The sequence below is a fragment of the Haliotis rubra genome, unplaced genomic scaffold, assembly GCF_003918875.1.
Source record: "Haliotis rubra isolate DU_JTF1 unplaced genomic scaffold, ASM391887v1 Scf1435, whole genome shotgun sequence".
Classification (NCBI taxonomy): Eukaryota; Metazoa; Mollusca; class Gastropoda; order Lepetellida; family Haliotidae; genus Haliotis; species Haliotis rubra.
Genome location: NW_025765376.1, coordinates 9,168 through 24,746, shown reverse-complemented (window position 1 = coordinate 24,746; position 15,579 = coordinate 9,168). Strand labels below are relative to the sequence as shown.

The following is a 15,579-nucleotide window of genomic DNA, read 5'->3' as shown; positions in this document are numbered from 1 at the left end:
GCTTTGCTCGCTAGTTTTATATTATATCTGTGATTTTCTAGTATTTTTACTGTCCATCGTCGACAGGTTTTAATCGTCAACATATTTTCACTTTTCATTGTATAAATTGTTTTCGTCACGATATGGCCGATGTGACGTTAAATATTAACTCACTCACTCACTCACTCACTGTCAAGCATTACAGGAGAAACATCCGAAACGTGTAATAACGTTTTGCATTTTGAAAGCAATTAAAGCCTCAGAAATAGGCACTGACATATCACTGCGATTGTGTCGGATGGCACATCCACGATACACAGCGTGGGTGTTTATGACGAAAATGTTCGTCAAACATTGCCATATTTGCATTTAGAATATTCGATGTTAGTTAAATATTCGGAACAGCGGCAGTGGTGGTATTAATTAATCAAGTGTTGCAGAACACAAAAGGCCTGAGGATTCTGGTACACAAGAATGCCCCCTACTCTTCATCTCGTGACATGATCAACCTGAAGTACCCAGTGCTTCTCGTCTTGTGGGAATCCTGATACATAAAAGTGTCTGCAGGAACACATCTCATGCTTGTCTCCTGGTTTGGATTCTGGAACAGAACAAATCTGAATAAGGGTTTTTCAATAAGAAGCTCGCTATGTTTCCCTGAAACCAGGACTGAGTTCATATTCATGGCTACTTACATAGTTCAGTTCAAGTTCAGTTAGTAGTCAATTAGCAGTGTATGAAATAAGCCCAAAACCCAGCCAGACATCTGGGCTGGTAACTTCAAAACTTACCAGCCCAGAAGAGACTTAACTAGTCCTTCTTAAACACTAAATAGACAGTGCCAATGGACACGTTATCTGAATATTTTTATTCACCCGTCCATCGGGCTGGCAAGCTGTAAAATTAGACCCTCGGCCAGAAATCTAGCCCGTCTCGGGCGGTCGGACGGGACTTATTTCATACACTGCAATTAGGCGCCATCGTGCATCTACTGAATGATGTCCCTCGTGCTTACAAACAACAATTCGCCTATATGTCTATGTTCAAGGGTGATAATCAACATCCACTTACTCCGAACATCCCTCGCCTAAGGAATACAGAACCTCTTACTAAATCACTACACTTTTGTTACAGCTGGTTAAACGCCAAGTAATGTCAAAGGATCACATGACTCGCTGTAGGGGTGAGGTGCGGTTTATTCAGATACTATATATCATACTTCAAGCCCTGAAACACACATAACATTCTTAGAAACATGTACACATTACATAATGTTTTGCATAGGTATCACAATTAGCTTACCACAATTAATTCTGTAGTCTAACATTTACACATGTGAATTATACCACATTATAAACTGTTAAAGGAAATATTAATAGCATGAAACTATATGCACAACGTTGGTTGTGACACCAAGGGAGATAATTCATTGCCAAATAACACATTTGCCCAAATAATGTTAAATTACAAAAATATGTACACATATCTGACAGACAATAAAGTTCACAATTAACATGACATACAGCCAGATAAATATTTGTAACCCTTAAAAGGTTCCCGAAAGGTGTACATAAAGAAAAAGAAGGATATACATTGACATATACAAATACATCTTACCCATTTGTGGAATAGAGCCTTACGGATTAATCCGTGTTGAGCTGATACATATGTGACCTGCCAATTACAAACATCGTTCATCATTGTGACAATACATTCACCGTCACTGACGATCTCCGTTCGGACAATACAAAGAAAACCATTGTAAGCACATACAAAGGAAAGCTGAGCACCATGGTTGCTCATACAGAACATTCACCAACATGACAATGCTTTCACAATTTGTTCTGCTCTCCACTCACAGAACACACAGAAAACCAGTGCACTTAAATACATTTAGAAAACTGAGGGAGATGATTGTAAAAACAGAACGTTACTTACAATGCTATTTGGTTTTACATGAGTTATAATACAATACAACATGAATTTTGGCTTTAAGGTAATTAACCAACTTTAGTAGGTTTACAACATGACCATATATTACAAATTACCAAATAACATTTAGACTGCAATTAATTTAATGGAGATGTCAAAGAACAAATACACTTAAGCATAATTTAGTGTTAAAGTATTTAACTAACCTGTTTGATGCTGTGTAGTAGACCTTGTTGCCTTGTTGCCTGGGTGCTGTGCTGTGCTAAAGTGTTTCTACTGGGGTGCTCATATTGGTGCTTGGGAATTATGGGAATTTGAAATTAGCCAATTAAAAGCTAGGAATTAGGGTCATGTGATCAACAATAATCCAGAATGAGACCATACTCTAGATCCAGCATATTTTGTGAATCCTAAAAAACATAATAAGAACGTGTCAGATGAATGAAATTCATCTGAAATACTGACAAATACAACCAAATATCAATATGATTGACATATGCATAAAACCACAAACTTTAGAACACTACCACCAACCTTCAATATTTTTAGTGACCTTTTTATGACTTATGTAATATTTTTATTCTTATTTTACTTGTAAACAATAAAACACTATAACACCATTTTATATTCAATAATTGTAAAATAGTTATATACAAACAAACCAAACTGACTTATTAAAAACATGAAAAATGTCTCTGCTACACACTACCCCCCTATCAAAAAATGACGTCCCCGTCATCATTCAGTTATCCTTGACAACCGACAAGAGAACATCTGATACTTTCGAAGGTAATGTGTAGTAAGTTCCACTGGTTGCAAGATGTTCCAAAAATCTTGCTTTCTCCAACTTTCAATCTGGTGGTCGACCTGCTTGTGACATTACAAATTCACCACTAGTTTGCCATGCAGGTTTCCGTCTAGCTCTTTCTGATCGTCTGATCTGAGCATGTGGAATGTCTTGAGCAGGAGTTTGAATCCTTGTATCATTCACTTGTGCATTCTCGTGACTACTATTAGTCCCTGTGTCAATATCATCCGAAACACTGTCAATACTAGTTGCAACATCTGTGACGTTGTCTACGTCAGGGGCAACAACAAGCTCTGTGACGTCAGAATCATTAATGACAGTTTTATCTCTAATGGAAGTGACATCAACAAGATCTGTGGTATCCTGATCTTCAATCAATAATGTGGACTCTGATTCTGGTGGGGAATCACCACTGATATATTCCACTGTTCCAGTTACTTGCTCAGTTTCATCTGGCATAACGTCATCAACAAGGACTAAACTACCTTCATCCTGTTTCTTTGTTTCCATCTGTGTAACCTCAGCACCAGTCATGTTACCTGTGGGAGTATCACTGGCTGAAACAGACAAAATGACTTCGTCATCATAATCCTGTTGCTGTATGCCATTCATGTTACTTGGTACAGTTTGAATCTTGGTTCTTTTTCGTGGTTTTGGCTGTGGTTTTCCTGGTCCTGTATCCACGCTTCCAATGGGGAGAAAGGTGATTCGATGCAAAGTTCTTACTCGACCCTCCCCACACTCAGGTTCCACAACAAATACAGGTATAGTAGGGTTTGGGTGTCCTTTGACAACATAAGCATTCACTTCCCATCTGTCTGCTAGCTTATGTTTACCTTCAAAGGCAAGAGTTCTCACTAGCACTCTATCACCAACATGTACAGCTGCTCCTCTTGCTCTTTGATCATAGTTCTGTTTTTGTTTTCCTTTAGACTTTTGAGTGATATTAGTGGCTAGTTCATAAGATTTCTTCAGTCTATCCCGAAGAGACGTTGTGTAGGATTGTAATGACTGGCTGGTGTGATCCCGTCAATTCAAAATGCAAGGTCTATCGGCAATCGTGGATGACGTCCAAACATCAAATAAAACGGAGAATACCCAGTAGTTTCATGTTTGGTACAATTGTAGGCATGAACTAGAGGAGACACATGCATTTTCCAATCCTTCTTTGGTCAGGTTGAAGAGTTCCAAGCATGTTCAAAAGTGTTCGGGTTGGAAGCGCTCAGTCTGACCATTACCCATGGGATGGTACGGCGTTGTTCTTGACTTTTCATTCGGTAATTGTACAAAGTTCTTCTATAAGACGACTTTCAAAGTTGGCACCTTGATCTGAATGGATTCTTGCTGGTAAACCATAATGTACAACGAAATGGTTCAGAAATGCTTCAGCTGTTGTACGAGCAGTCATATTTCTAGTGGGAATGGCTTGAGAATACTTGGTAAAGTGATCAGTGATCACAAGGATGTGCTGATAGTTTCCCTTTGAAGGTTCCAAAGTGAGAAAATCCATAGCAACTAGTTCCAGTGGATATGTAGTCTCAATGTTTACTAAGGGAGCTCTTGTATTAGTTGCTGACTTTCGACGTAAACATCTCGGACAGTCCTTGACCCACTTCTCAACTTGGCTTGCCATTCCAGGCCAAAAGAATCGCTCTCTTACCAACACCAAAGTTCTGTCTCGTCCTAAATGACCCATATCATCATGAAGACTTCTGAGAACTTGTGGACGGAGATGATAAGGTATTACCAACTGTTCAGTAAGTTCATCATCTGTAGCAGTTACTCTGTATAATACACCTTGCTTCAGTTTCAGGTTGTCAAAGCTTCGAGATAGGGCTGTAAATTCACTGGAGTGCATGTAGTCATGTCTTGGCTTTCGTGCTGTTCGGATCCATTTGATGATATCTGCAAGGGCTGGATCATGGAACTGTTCACGTCTCCAATCCTTAGGTGACATGCTCTTCAGATCATGACCTATATCACCAACATCAACTGACTCGGGGGACATGCTTAGACACTCAACATAATTGGATACAGAAACAGAGTTACAGATAGCCTTAACAGATTCAGAAGAAATCTGACTAACTTCAGGTTCTGTTGTTTTATCTGGAATTCGTGACAACACATCCGCATCTATGTTAGATTTTCCAGGTCTGTATTTCACATCAAAATTGTAAGCTGACAAGGCAGCGAGCCATCTGTGACCAGTTGCATCGAGCTTGGCAGTTGTCAGAATGTAGGTCAACGGGTTGTTATCTGTGTATACTGTGAATTGGTTCCCAAAAGGTAATCGTGGAACTTCTCGGTAATTGACCATTTCAGTGCAAGAAATTCCAATTTGTGGGCTGAATAATTTTGCTCTGACCTTGACAATCCACGGCTGGCATAGGCAATGACCCTCTGTTTGGCACCTTGACATTGATATAGGACAGCACCCAAACCTCGTTGGCTGGCATCAGTATGGAGCTCAAATGGGATAGAATAATCACAGTAACCTAACACTGGCGGTGATGAAAGTCTATCTTTCAGCTCCTGAAATGCTGCTTCCTGAGAATCTCCCCAGATCCATTCCACGGTAGATTTTCCTTTCTTGTCTTTTGGACTAGGCATTAATTGTGACAAAGGCTTAGATATCTTGGAGAAATTCTCTACAAATCGTCTGTAGTATCCTGCAAAACCTAGAAACTTCCTTACCTCAAAAGGGTTTGTAGGTCGTGGCCAGTTTTTTGATGGCTTCCACTTTTGTAGGATCTGGTTCAACTCCATCCTTGGAAATGACATGTCCAACATAGGCAACTTTCTCTTTGAAGAATTCACACTTGTCAGGTGACAATTTCAAATTGCATTGTTGTAAGCGGTCCAAAACATTGGCAAGACGATCCAAGTGTTCCTCATAGCTATCAGCAAATATGATTAGATCATCAATATATATCACACAAATCGACAAATGCAAATCTCCAAGACAATCTTGCATGAGACGTTGAAATGTTGCAGGACTGTTACATAGACCAAACGGGAGCCTATTATACTCAAAGAAACCCAGGGGGGCCAACTGTAAAAGCAGTACGCTCCTTATGTTCTTCTGCAAGTTCAACTTGGTAATATCCAGATTTTAAATCCAACTTTGTGAAAAACTTACTGCCCGCGAGACAATCTAACGTTTCCTCTATCCTTGGTAGAGCAAAACTGTCTTTGATAGTGGAATTGTTTAACTGTCTAAAGTCCACGCACATTCTAAGTTTTCCATTCTTCTTTCTACAAAGAACTATATTGGAAGCCCAAGGACTATGAGATCTACGTATAACTCCACATGCTAGCAACTGTTTAAGATGATCTTTCACCTCCTGAAACATTGATGGAGGAATACGTCGATGCCTCTGTTTGAAAGGAGTTTCATCCACTAACTCAATACGATGCTGTACAGCAGTTGAATGACCAAGATCTAATTCTCCACTTGAAAAGACATCAATGTACTTTGAAATGAGCTTAACACCTTTATCCAACTCCTCTGGGGTAAGTCCTTTGTCATTGATATCAATAAGGTTTAAAATTGACTCGGTATTGGATGACTGATTCAGCTCTGTCTCTTCTACTGATACTGGCTGAAGTTCACAAAGTACAGACCTTGGCGGGATAACAACAGTGCAGTGGTAACATTTGACAAGTGTACCTGGATAGGATCCTGCTTCTTATATTTGTACAACATGAGTGTTGGGGAAACATCTATGTCTGATGGAATAGTTGCACTCTGACTTTGCTGTAGTGTGGCAAGAGCTTGAGGATAATTGAGTTCCTTATCAACATAACCCTGGACAACAACTTGTGAGTTTGCTGGAATAACTATGTTCCTATGTTCGGCACTCTTGACAAGTCCTAATCTCCAATCATTCTTTGCTAGTTTCTTCTCATAAATGACCATATTCCTGAATGACAAATACCAAGGAGTGTGAACTGATGCTTTCTGTAGAAACCTAGGACCCATTGTTGACTTGCATCTTTCCATCAAGGTTGACAAGACATTGGTACCCAACAATACTGGCACTGACAAGTTATATCTGCTGTCTGCTACAACTAGTAGTAAGCAAGGTAAAGTGTCCGGTAAATCAAGGTCTGGGACAAACAATTCACTTTCAACATATCCTAAGTAGGGCAATGTTCCACCATCTGCACATTCAATGTCCAAAATACGTTCAAGTTGATGCAATGGAAGATGAGAAAGGTGATTCCTGTAGAAAGATTCATTTACAGTAGATACTGTGGATCCTGTATCAAGTAAAGCTGTGCATACTGTACCACATACTGTGACACTGGCTTCATTTGCTTTTCCAATCAATCCTTCTGGAGGTGGCCTGGACGTCGTTCCTGGCGTGCTTGTGGGTTGGCCCATGTGTTGCCAGTCTCCATGGGCCTGCCTGCGTTTAAAGTCCAGTTATGGTCCATAATAACCCTACATCCACGCCACAAATGTCCTATTTGTCCACATTTCCAACAAACAATGCTCTGGCTGCCATCATGAGGAACAGTTCCCTTGTAAGGTAAGTATATAGGACTGTATCTGGTATGACCTCTTGTACTAACTTGACCTCGTCCTACATGGTTCCAAGATGACAAGTAATTAGATCTGCCATGACTACAAATTGAGCCTCGATTAGGTATGCCTCTTCCACTAAATCCGGAAGGAGATGGACTATGAGTAAGGGTAGGAATGTCAGCTAGTTGCTTTTTAATGGCACCAAACTCTGACGTTAATTGCTGTACCATGCCTTTCAATTCCTGGTAATCTTTGTCAGAAGAACGAGCAGCCATTTTAGAGGGGATGGGCTTCTTGGAACATTCTTGGGGCTTCCTCTCATTCAACTCAAACTCAATCCTTCTAATTGCTACACGTAACTCATCAAAGTCCTCAATAGCATCATACTTGTGACCAGACACATCCTTCAAAGTTGGTTTAAGACCTTGCCAGAAAACACTTCTAAGGGCTTGGTTAGTCTCACTTGGTGATGACTTGCTACTCTGTCTAGCCTTAGCATATAGATCTTCAAGTCTGCAACCCCAAGAAGAAACATCCTCTTCTGCCATCTGTTTAGCACTATAGAATCTTGCCATCAAGATTCACGTTCCTCACAACTACCATAAACACTTGCAAGTTTAGCTAACAATGAATCAATGGTAGACTGTGGACCTAGGAGGAAGCTACTTTACCAGCCTTTCCTTTCAGAGAACGTCGAACAGCCTCAAATATGACATTCTTAGGATAAGCACTCTCAACCAATAGACACTCTACCTCATAGCGCCACAGATCATAAGGAGCCTCACCTTTACCAGCTTCACCAAAGAAAGATGACAATTTAGGAGTCTGACTAAAAGTAACTACTGACTTGCTATCAGGCTTAGGCTGAAAACCTTTTCCGCCCAAAGTACCTTCAGGGTTAGACTGAGTATCACCCGACAACTTCCCTATCGACTGTAAATAGGAAACCATCCAATCCTGAAAATGTTCAGGGCTATCTACCACAGGCACTACACCCATCTGCTTCAAAGTGTCACTAAGACCAGTGAGATCTGGATCATCTTCTAACTCTGGCATAGAATCTGACCCTTTCGGATCACCCTGTTCTGGATCCTCCTCCTTGATAGCCGACACTCCCTCCATGACTAACAGACCCAACTGCCTAGCCACAAAATGACACTAACCAATGTGAATGGTTTATAAAAAGAACTACTAGCTATAAAGAAGAAACCAAAATTTAAAATAAAAGTCGACACAACTATACAGACTAGAGGGCAATGTGACGAATTAGTTGAGTAGAGGGTACCTAACTATGTGAGAAGAAAGAAACGTGCAACAACAAATTTACTAAGGCAGTTATTGACCTGAAGTAAGCTATGTTACTACATAGTTAATGCTAAATGTAGTTAAGAATTGAATTAACTCAGTACTGTTTTAAATATTTAGTTAATATAACCTTAGTTTGGATTTGGTATTTGAATTAATAAGATATAGCAGTAGGAACCTAGTTACCTAAAAAAATGACTGAAGGAATTTACAACACAAGGACTACTCATTCATGTCACCTCATCGTGCAATCACCCAATCATGTCACAAGATAAACATACAAAATCCACACATCACACAGGCACAAAAATGAACCTATAAGATAAACATGGGCAATAATTGACACACATGGGCAACGACTAAGTTCATTTTGTGTTTCACCACCCCTAAAATATACCAATATCGGTGTTGAGATACAAGTATATATATTAAAACATCCTATAAATCAGACAATGTATAATATCACAGAATCTGTAAATTGCAAACACCATAATACCTCTGTAGATTCACTGCTGCACACATATAAAAGTCAAATTCTTGTCGTTTAAAATGAATAAAAAGTCAATGTAGACAGAGTTTCTGGTGTAAGAGCACAGCAGTGTGTTTCACACAGCACAGTTGACGTTAACACAGGCACATTATAGGTATCACAAGACAAAATGGCACAAGGCAAAGTCACTCACGGTCACATCAAGCCGTAGCAGTTGAATTACAACTTCCGGTCAACATTCTTGTTCCAGCAGACAACAGCTCATGGTCCTTTCTGAATAGTCCTCACTGGGGCTCCAAATGTTACAGCTGGTTAAACGCCAAGTAATGTCAAAGGATCACATGACTCGCTGTAGGGTGAGGTGCGGTTTATTCAGATACTATATATCATACTTCAAGCCCTGAAACACATAACATTCTTAGAAACATGTACACATTACATAATGTTTTGCATAGGTATCACAATTAGCTTACCACAATTAATTCTGTAGTCTAACATTTACACATGTGAATTATACCACATTATAAACTGTTAAAGGAAATATTAATAGCATGAAACTATATGCACAACGTTGGTTGTGACACCAAGGGAGATAATTCATTGCCAACTAACACATTTGCCCAAATAATGTTAAATTACAAAAATATGTACACATATCTGACAGACAATAAAGTTCACAATTAACATGACATACAGCCAGATAAATATTTGGTAACCCTTAAAGGTTCCCGAAAGGTGTACATAAAGAAAAGAAGGATATACATTGACATATACAAATACATCTTACCCATTTGTGGAATAGAGCCTTACGGATTAATCCGTGTTGAGCTGATACATATGTGACCTGCCAATTACAAACATCGTTCATCATTGTGACAATACATTCACCGTCACTGACGATCTCCGTTCGGACAATACAAAGAAAACCATTGTAAGCACATACAAAGGGAAAGCTGAGCACCATGGTTGCTCATACAGAACATTCACCAACATGACAATGCTTTCACAATTTGTTCTGCTCTCCACTCACAGAACACACAGAAAACCAGTGCACTTAAATACATTTAGAAAACTGAGGGAGATGATTGTAAAAACAGAACGTTACTTACAATGCTATTTGGTTTTACATGAGTTATAATACAATACAACATGAATTTTGGCTTTAAGGTAATTAACCAACTTTAGTAGGTTTACAACATGACCATATATTACAAATTACCAAATAACATTTAGACTGCAATTAATTTAATGGAGATGTCAAAGAACAAATACACTTAAGCATAATTTAGTGTTAAAGTATTTAACTAACCTGTTTGATGCTGTGTAGTAGACCTTGTTGCCTTGTTGCCTGGGTGCTGTGCTGTGCTAAAGTGTTTCTACTGGGGTGCTCATATTGGTGCTTGGGAATTATGGGAATTTGAAATTAGCCAATTAAAAGCTAGGAATTAGGGTCATGTGATCAACAATAATCCAGAATGAGACCATACTCTAGATCCAGCATATTTTGTGAATCCTAAACATAATAAGAACGTGTCAGATGAATGAAATTCATCTGAAATACTTGACAAATACAACCAAATATCAATATGATTGACATATGCATAAAACCACAAACTTTAGAACACTACCACCAACCTTCAATATTTTTAGTGACCTTTTTATGACTTATGTAATATTTTTATTCTTATTTTACTTGTAAACAATAAAACACTATAACACCATTTTATATTCAATAATTGTAAAATAGTTATATACAAACAAACCAAACTGACTTATTAAAAACATGAAAAATGTCTCTGCTACACTTTGATCCCCCCTCCCCCCTTGATCTCCATCCATCAAAACGATTCCCCACATGGGTACAATGTGTGAAGCCCATGTCGGATGTCCCCCGCCGTGATATTAATGGGATATTGCTCAAAGCGGCGAAAAACTAAACTCACTCACTCATTCAAACAATACCTTTAGTTTCAATCCATCAAAAAGTGATGGCAATGTATTTGCAAATTGAATTTCACACAGTAGCTCAACCGGATTATCAAATATGTGTTCAGCATCAATAACATGTCATATTGATGAAGATACCGAGACCTTTCCGTTCATCAGGGACGTGTCTGACAACACTGGTTTTCTCTGGGCTTGTGTCGAAAATAATGAACCATAACACTTGAAAATAGTACTCGTGAATATACTCATAGATCATATAGTATCTTCTGCAATTTTCGTGGAATAAACGTAATAGTGCCATTTGAATAAAATATGTGGTGACATAAAAAATACGATTTGTTTACGACGAACGTTTTCGAATTTTTTTTTCATAAAAGTTTTTCATTTGTCGTCGCGCTGATAATTGCTGATACGAGTATATGAATTTAAAGTCAGATAATTATGAGATATCGGAAATAAGAATATTGAAATCTGTAACGTTAATTTAACGTTTTATTCAGGTTCCTTATGTGAAACGCATTCCACTGTCAATCAAATAATTCAGGTAAATTCAGGAAAATTTATTTTATTTATGTTTGCCTTGTCATTATCCTCTGTATGTTTGAAATTATCAGGATATTTTTAGATAATAATGTTCGTTTTCTATCTAGTATTAATGTACCAAATATCTTTTTCAGTTGTCCCTTAATTAATGACACACCGACTGTTTGAAATCACCCACCCTCTTTACAACGCCTTAAGCTGAAATTAATTCAGAAGGCTAAGGTTAAGCATCAGTTTGTAGTCCCCAGGCGATTCCATGAAATGTTTATACTATTTAATTACGATATATCTCTTCTCATTAAACATGGTTAATTAGCAGTAGATTGTTCCAAAGGGTCGATTTATGAGGTCAGTTTCCTGTTAAAAGGTCCTGGAGATAAACAACTAAGGTCGACAAATTACAGTGGTAAAAGATAACCAACCTAGCAATGTGGTGTCTACCCTCTAATCCCATGTTCATACATTGAATTGCCATGGGCGCCATCACACGTAATCAGAGTGGTGCCATGAGATGTTATGCTTTACCATTCCCTCTTGTTGTGGCCAGATGAGTGAGTGAGTAGGGTTTTACGCTGGTTTCAGCAATATCACTCGGCTCTTCAGCGTGACGCATTAACGCTTAACCACTTGGCCACTCCACATCCGCCCTGCTAAGATGAGAGATGTTCGAGTCATCTACATTTTGCGATGGCTTTATCGCTCGGGGTTTATCTGATTCATGCATGTCGCGTTACCATTCGTATCCGGCTCTAAATTAATTTTAACGCTGGTGGCATAAACCTTGTCTTGTGGTTGTTGACTTCCCCTGGGATTAGGATTCTTGTATAAACACCTGAACCCATTATTGCAAATTTCCACCCTTTTTGCACGAAGGCGAAGGCGAAAACGAAAAACGGTCCATGTTTTCACACGCCAATAAAAGTCGCCTTCCTGCGAAGACACCAACCTGCATTCATGCCACTTTTTTACATCACCATAGAGCACATATATGAATATAGGATAAATGAAATAGATCAAATTACGTTTCTCACAGGTAAATGTACCCTAAAGTAAATTATTAAACATAGATTAAAAAATACACAGGTAAAGAGTTATGATAAACAACAACAATGTACATATAATGGTAAAGAAAAGATTTGTGTGTAAAAATATCATTTCTTGTCTGTTAAAAATTAATGCATAATGCATAAAGGCTATACAATGAACATACAGTCTCAGTGTTTAATATGAAGTCGAAACCTAAAAGTATTCAAAACATTTATTATACAGTACAACCAGACATTATTGAGAATTTAAAGATTGTAATTTTGTTTTCACTCATTACTCACGTATTAAATGTGAATATTAGCAGAACATAACTCCAGATTCAAAGACAGGTGAACAGTTAGTATTTTGTCAAGTCACCATGGGCAGCAATGCAGGCTTCAATGTGGCGGGGCATACTACTGATCAAAGAAGTTAGAAGTCGTGGTCCATGCTGTCCCAATATCGGACCACCTCTTCTTTCATTTCAGCAATATTTGTCAGATTTTTGTTATTGACACTTTCCTTCATAGATCCCCAAACATTTTCTATTGGATTTAGGTCAGGGTTATAGCTTGGCCAATCTAATAATGTCATATTTTGGGTCCGAAACCAGGCCTGTGAATGCTTTGAACGATGTTTTGGGTCGTTGTCCTGCTGGAAAATCCCAAAAGTTCCATAGAACACGTGAGCAGATGGAAATAAATGTCCCTCGAGAATATCAGTGTACCGCACACTGTTCATATTCCCTTCAAATACACAGAGGGACGTTGCCCCTAACACATATATGCCACCCCACACATTATTTCGGACTGTACTTTAGGCGCTGACACAAAGGTTTTCAGTTTGTTTGGTCCCGAATTTCAGTGTATTAGGAAACAGCCACACAGAACTTTCATCTGAGAAAAGCACATTGTCCCAGTTAAAATTTCTATGTTGTAAGCACCAGTTTAACCTTCGCTCCTTTTGTTCAGGTTTCATGATTGGTGATGGAATTCCTCGACTTTTCTGCCAACCCGTTGCATGCAGCTCAGGTCTAATTGTCTCCTTACAGACAGCCACAGTTCTTCTATGAATCATATCCAGCCTTAAGTGTTCTAAACTCCTTCGTTTGTTTTTAGAAAACAGGAATACCAAGCCGCCTCCTGTCACCGACAGTCAATATTCTGGGCCTACCTGCGCCTCCTTGGTGCTCAATGCCATTTCCATTTGCAATATTTTTTAAAACACGATAAACAGTGGACAAAAAGATGCCTGTTATATTTGAAATCACTTTAGCTGATCTGATGTCCTTGTTATAATACTCTAAAATCAACTTCCGCTTCTCTAAATCTTCCATACTGAGGATCACTGAAAATGTCGTCTGCTAGCAAGTAAACAAAGGGGGATAACTCTTCACAAACTAATGAAAATGGATTAACGGAGTTGTCTCTCTTGAATGAAACCAAGCACTTGATAGCTGGTCAAGGTTGTTTATACTAGAAATTCAATTAAACATATTCCTAAAATTCTCAATAATTTCTGGTCATACTATATGTTACAAACCTTTCAGCTTTGTGTCTTTGTTCCATTGCTCCAGTAACTGAAATAGGACACGTTCATTTAACCAGCCCTAAATATGTCTCCGTAGTCGCGCTTCCCCTCGCATTATCCCGTTCAATCTGGTACTGTCACGTACTCGGTAGTTCAATTCTGTGATTGTCTGTAAGTAATTTGGGAAGAACAGACGCCGTCAAGTGCACTCGATGTGTTTCAATATAGATCAGTTATCGATCTAGTCATCACTAATTGTGTTCCGATTCTTGTCCGCCACACCTGGCCACTAGTTTCGTGCAGGTGTAAGTAAGTGCAGATTTTACAGTAGTTCTTTGCACAGAATGTGCTCATCCCATGCACTTGAGTGCCACGGTGTTGGGGCGCAACTTACACAACAATGCGACCAAGTGGCGAGGACCTTTCTGTGCAATGACTGACAAGTGGAGCAACGGAACCTCTATGAAAACGGTTTGGACAGGTTGTTGTTTTTTTTCCGTTATTTTTTAATTATTTTTGCTTTGTTCTCGTGTGAAATCTCTTTAATGTCATTTTAATGCAACACGTAGAAACAAAAGAAATAAGTGATACCTACGAATCTCGTGTAATGTGCACAACGAATATAGTAGCATTGTATTGAGCTGTATGATCATGAGAAATATTGGTGATCGCCAGGGAATGGAATCTGTCAGAAGCACAGAACAAAAACACATAAAAACATATGGTGCAAGACAAACTAGAAATTTGCATTGGACATTTATAACGAATTGACGGTATCATAAGCAGAAAACGCAGGTTTATTCTTCAGACATGTAGTTACAAGTAGGTTTAAGGGTACTTTTATCAGTTTTTCAGCTCAATCGCGGCCTACAGTTTCATTTAGGGGAAAGCTGGAGTGAGCAAGGTCTCCGACGTTTCCCTTTTCCATCAAACCTACAAGCGCGGGTATGCTGCTGGGAAACCCCATAGGTTACTGGTCCATGATCTTATGGACTCGGCAACAAAAGAGTCTGACTTCAGGTCTTTCGTCCTCTGGCAGTCTCTTGCCAACATAACGCCTGTGATGATTCCACACACCATCAAACTGAACAAAAGACACGCTGCCATCAGTTAGGAGTTTCCCTACCAAATAACCACCCAAACTGTTTCTTATTATGACTCATGTGCATACCAAATGATTATGTTCCTGTAATATTCGTGTTAGTTGAATATATCGAACGGTACCCGTGACGGTATTGTTGGAAGCAATGTCAGAGACATAGGGAGTTAGTCGACAGAATAGGTCTGCAGTGCCCCATTGCTTGTCACTTTGCAGAGATACAGCAACGAGATGTATACATCGTATATTGATTGCGAAGATTGGGTTAGTTTTGGATATTTTCACATGCCAGTGCGTATTGATTTAAGTTTCATTTGTTTGCCTTCGGTGGGTTTATATTTGCCTTTTACATTTGTGCACGTTTCGGTAGGCGATGTGTATACATAAGT

At 38.9% G+C, this 15,579-nt stretch overlaps 2 long non-coding RNA genes across 2 annotated transcripts; both read right to left on the bottom strand.

The window, feature by feature from the left end:
• Positions 1–1,111: 1,111 nt before the first annotated feature.
• Positions 1,112–2,262, bottom strand: LOC124269283. The gene is made up of 3 exons (XR_006896481.1): positions 2,118–2,262; positions 1,597–1,653; positions 1,112–1,206 (listed from the first exon to the last, which is right to left on the bottom strand). It is a non-coding gene; the product is annotated as an uncharacterized LOC124269283 (long non-coding RNA).
• A 7,137-nt stretch (positions 2,263–9,399) lies between these two features.
• On the bottom strand, positions 9,400–10,499 carry LOC124269282. Its single transcript, XR_006896480.1, has 3 exons — positions 10,355–10,499; positions 9,833–9,889; positions 9,400–9,445 (listed from the first exon to the last, which is right to left on the bottom strand). It is a non-coding gene; the product is annotated as an uncharacterized LOC124269282 (long non-coding RNA).
• Between the last annotated feature and the right edge of the window lie 5,080 nt (positions 10,500–15,579).